Consider the following 4,977-nt stretch of genomic DNA (forward strand, 5'->3'; position numbering starts at 1 on the left):
TGAAAGGAAGCCAAAAGGGAGCAAGAGGTCTCTATGGAGCGTTCGCAGTGGTCCATCACCTTTCTCTGGTTTCAGAGTATATACAGGCATGTCTCCCCTTTGCTTGATGACCAGGTATATTGTTGGTTCCCATCGGTCAGCCAGTTTGTGTTTGTTTCTGAGAAGGAGATTGCGGGCTAAGACCCGGTCCCCAACATCCAACGTGGACTCACGGATAACTTTGTCGAACCTTCTCTTGTTCTTTTCCGGCACTTTACTAGCATTCTCGACAGCTGCTTGGTAGCTTTCCTCAAGATGGCTTTTCAACCTTTTCACATACTGCGAATGTGAGAGAGGCTGTTTCTTGGTGACAGGTAGTCCAAAGGCTATGTCTATTGCAGCCGGGGTTGTCTTCCAAACATGAATTCATATGGGGAGAAACCTGTGACATCACTCTTTGTGCGGTTATATGCATGTGTGGGGGGCTTGAGAAAATCCCGCCAATGGGATTTCTCTTTGTTCTCTTAAAGTACCCAACATACTGAGTAAGGTCCGGTTGTAGCGCTCTACTGGATTTCCTCTGGGGTGATACGGACTGGTTCGAACCTTCCGTATCCTTAACAGGGAACACAGTTCTCGGATGGTATGTCACTCAAAATATCTTCCCTGGTCACTGTGGAGTCTTTCAGGGAAGCCATAATGGACTAAGGAATGTTCCCACAGGCATTTTGCTAAACTGATGGTCTTTTGGTCTCTAGTGGGAATGGCTACAGCATATTTGGTGAAGTGATCAGTGATTACTAGCTGCATTAAGGTCCCTACTCCAGATAGACGCTTTCGGTAGAGAAGATCATCATGAATCTCCAGACGCTTCCATTCTTTTAACACCAAGTGGAGACCAGGGGAGTCGGCTTTGAAATTAGCAGGTAAGTTGTTTCCCGTTTCTAACAGGCTAATAACTTTGCCAATCACAGGATCATCTCTTTGCTTCTGCATGAGGTCATGACGACTGTACTTAGGCATGGTCAGAAGACCAGTCTTTAGGTCTTCTTCCTCGGAAGCAGCAGGGATAGCAGTAGCAGACATGGCAAGAGATTACACCAGCCCACAAGACGGCAAATCACCCTGCATTAAGGCTGTATGCCTCCGACAGGTTGCAGCGACTGTGTCTGCAAGGAGGAGATGAGGCTCAACATCTTTAATAGACGACAGGAGATGGGATCTGAACTTTTCAATGCGCTGGCATTCCTCTTGGGAAACTATGTCTTCCTCCATCAATCCGTGAGGTCTTCTGGATAAACCATCAGCATCAAGATTCTGTAAGGCCACTGGGGGTTGGCTCCAAAAACGCTCTAGCTCCACAGACTCCCATTCAAATCCTCTCACAAAATACAAAGTCCATAAAAAAAATGTCCACAGCACATTTTGGTGTCATTACCTAAAGTCACTCCTTTTTATTGGTTTTCTGGCAGTCCATCTGTAAATAATCCTGTCATTAATTAGATATTAGGCCTCAAAAAGCAGTTTGTTTGGGGGCGTGTCTGTTTGATTGACAGGCCTGTGATGCAGTCAGGTTTCTGATTTTGGTGGGCGGGGGCGTAGTGTCCTCAGGTTCCCAATTAGATCGAGTATGTATTGAGCAGCAAACTTTTTTATTATTATTATTATTATTTTGCAAGTTCTTGTACCACATTCAACTTTTAAAAATGTCTGAGTCTCAAAATTATAAATTTCTGAATAATGTTCAGATTTAATATCCAAAGGTTTTTACATTAAATCAGGTTTCCTTGCATTCCCACCTTCTGTTTATGAATCCCCCCTTTTTGGTCAATAATAATATCATACTTCCATTCATACCAATAAAACATATTGATCTGATTAGAGAGAGCGTGAGAGAGAGAGAGAGAGAGAGAGAGAGAGAGAGAGAGGCTGACTGGAGTGCATAATGGGGATTCATTGATTATGGCTGATAACTCTGGCTCTTTGATGTGGATAATGCAGTCTCTCTCTTCCTGCCTCTGCACTGCCTTTACACTCTAAAACCCCCGGGCCTCAGAGGATATTGGGTTTACACAGAGAGACTGTGTGTGTGTGTGTGTGTGTGTGTGTGTGTGTGTGTGTGTGTGTGTGTGTGTGTGTGTGTGTGTGTGTGTGTGTGTGTGTGTGTGTGTGTGTGTGTGTGTGTGTGTGTGTGTGTGTGTGTGTGTGTGTGTGTTTGTACATGGTGCATAAGCTTGAATGTGACAGAAAGAGGTTCTATATGGAAGAGAGACACTGGGGATGTGGTTGAGAGTAAGAGATTAAATGTTTGTGTAGAAAAGTGTGAATAAATATATTTGTTTTGAGGCAACAAAGACATTCAGCAGTCACAGTAATATGGATACTAGTCCAGAGGAAGGAAGAAATAGTGCAACGTTTTTATAGAACCACAAAGTTTGCAGAGAGAGGAGGTCAGGATGGATGGATGGGTCAATACAATGTTTGACTTTGGCACAGAAACTTTGCATTTCTGCTTGCATTTTAACGTTCAGTCATTGTTCACTTTTAAACACAACTATAATTGTTCCGTAACCTTGAAGTTGCCGTAAAATATTTTCTTTATGTTGTTATTATTACAGTAAAATGTTTTAATATTTGAGTAAATTCACTACTTTTATCTCCAATAATATCCCACGTTTTTTATTTTTTTGCTTGTAAATTTACAACTTTAATCTTGTAAAAGTTTTTTTTTTTTTCTGAATATTACCCCTCTCGCTGCCACTCTAGAGAATTTTTGCCTTTTTCATTTAAAAAATAACTCAAAACAATTGATTGATTTGCAAAAGTCAATCAGTTTATCATTTGATTGACTAATTGTTGCAGCTCTTGTGTAAATATGCAACTGTTTGGTAACAAATTCGTCATATTAACTTAACCTGAATCAAGTTAATCTGCTGATTCAGGTTTTGCCAAGGTTTACTTTTAAAATAGACAACATGTTGCTGTAACCTTAACCGAGAAGTTTTTTTTTTTTTTTTCAAAAGCATGATATTTGTTGTTTATGCATTACATTATCTTCCCGACAGTGGGGAAGTCAGTGTAAGGACAATTAAGTACTAAATTAGGTATTAAACTGACACACTGTATGTCCCAGGGAATACATTAAACCTATAGACCGACAACGAGGTACAGTTTCAGCAGAAGAAACATTTGTTTCTTGCCTGTCCTTCGAGTCGCACCATCACTGCACTTTTCTTTTATCATACTATATATTTAAAATACATTTTAGTAATCCAAATTATCAGCGAAGACATCATGATTAAATGCAGGTTTAGATAACGTGTTGTTGTTTTTTTCTTCATATTTAATTCATGAGGCCTACATGGAAAGGACTGCATAATCGATTTAGTCAAGAAATGTGTCAGTGAGGAGAGAGGAAACATGCAGAGCCATTTCAGCCATATCATAAACTTCGCTCCCGTATGGGTTGTCACAATAATAATGAGACCATGCTATAGCCGTGCATACTAGACATTAACTTCAGAAAACATTGCAAAAATCATTAAAGCGCAATGAATGTATATGTAATAGAAATATCAATTACATTTTAACTCTATATATTTAGCATTAATTATGCTGAAGCTGTTATTTCTTGCAGCATGTCTCCCTAGACATTTTCTTACAAAATGGAACCAGTTAGGTTACATTATGTGCATTAGGGTATCTGAGGAATCCAAAGTAGAAAATTGTTTACCTTTCTTTTTAATAAATTGTATTATTTTAAAAGCCATAATATCAAAATTATCTACCAAAGTTTACTTTAATCCTATGGAGTATCCTCCATAGTTTAATCTATCTCGACTTCTTTTCTAGGGTCTAAAATCAGGTGATACAAACTAAATCTGATTATTGTCAATCTGATCACTTTAATCCGTTTATGGATGTAAACTGCTACTTCCCATGAACGACCGTTTGCTGTACTCTGTGACGGTTCGTGCCATTTCTGTGACCATGTGGGCTTTGAGAACAGTGACTGAAGTCAAAATGGTTGACAAGCAGCCAACTGAGCCAAGCCCTACAGAGCTGCGATGACCTCATTCTCTGTCTCCCTGCTCCATCAGCTCCACTCGTTGACCTCGAGTTGAGAGGGAGCTGCGGAGGGAGGCTGGCTCCCTCTGCAGGAGACACGACTCGCAGCCTCGTGGGTCCATCACTTAGAAAATACTGGTGAGGATGCAGAGGAGTCTCCCCAATGCATGCTGGGACCTGCAGCCAAGGTATTCTTCAGGGGGAAAAGGGGTAAAGAGGTTCAATTTCTTGAAAGAAAGTGCAAACTTATTCCTTGAAAGCTACCAAAGTGTCAGTGGCTTGTTGCCCTTCAGAGTATTATTATTTATTTTTTTTTTTTTTACAAAGTAGGTAAAAAGGAGATAAAAGAAGTGAAGAAGAAAGGAAAGAAAAAAAGAAAGCAGGGATTGATAAATTAATTCTCAATGGTGCGCTTTGGTTCAGGTTAGTCACAGTGAAAATCTCTCAAGCTACTATGTGCACCTCTTGAGCTTGGACTCACAGATTGCCATGCGGGACGATGAGGTTGGAATCCAGGAGGTCTCGATCTGGTTTTTGTTCATGTTTTTTTTGTCTTATTTTTGTTCCTAACGCTAACCAAGTGTTTTTTCCCTAACCATAACTGAGGTTGTCTTTTTCTCCAACCTGAACCACAAAGGTTTGTACATGGTTTCAGTTTCCTACAAAGCACATGGTTGAAACCACACACTCGGTTTAGTTTTCCTATAAAGTTCTGCATGCAATAGACACGCCCATAGACAAAAGCAAAACGTGAAATAGCTACGCCTGGCGTTGTCTAGGCGCGAGAACAACACGTTTTGCTTTGGTGGACGGGCATGTCTATTACCATGATACGAAGATTTGCTTTATAAAGTGGATGAGCTGCTATGTTAGTGCAACCATACTGATCTTGACGATCATCATGCTGTTGAGTAAAAACACAACAAGTGC

General features: G+C 40.4%; 1 long non-coding RNA gene across 1 annotated transcript in view; it reads right to left on the bottom strand.

Annotated features, from left to right (window-relative positions):
• Nucleotides 1-4,977, bottom strand: part of LOC138631474 (uncharacterized) — a 103,245-nt gene that overhangs the window by 65,677 nt on the left and 32,591 nt on the right. The window lies entirely within an intron of this gene.

Source organism: Brachyistius frenatus, unplaced genomic scaffold, assembly GCF_029030835.1.
Source record: "Brachyistius frenatus isolate BFR_SWC_R1_liver_20210118 unplaced genomic scaffold, ASM2903083v1 Contig_5, whole genome shotgun sequence".
NCBI lineage: Eukaryota > Metazoa > Chordata > Actinopteri > Embiotocidae > Brachyistius > Brachyistius frenatus.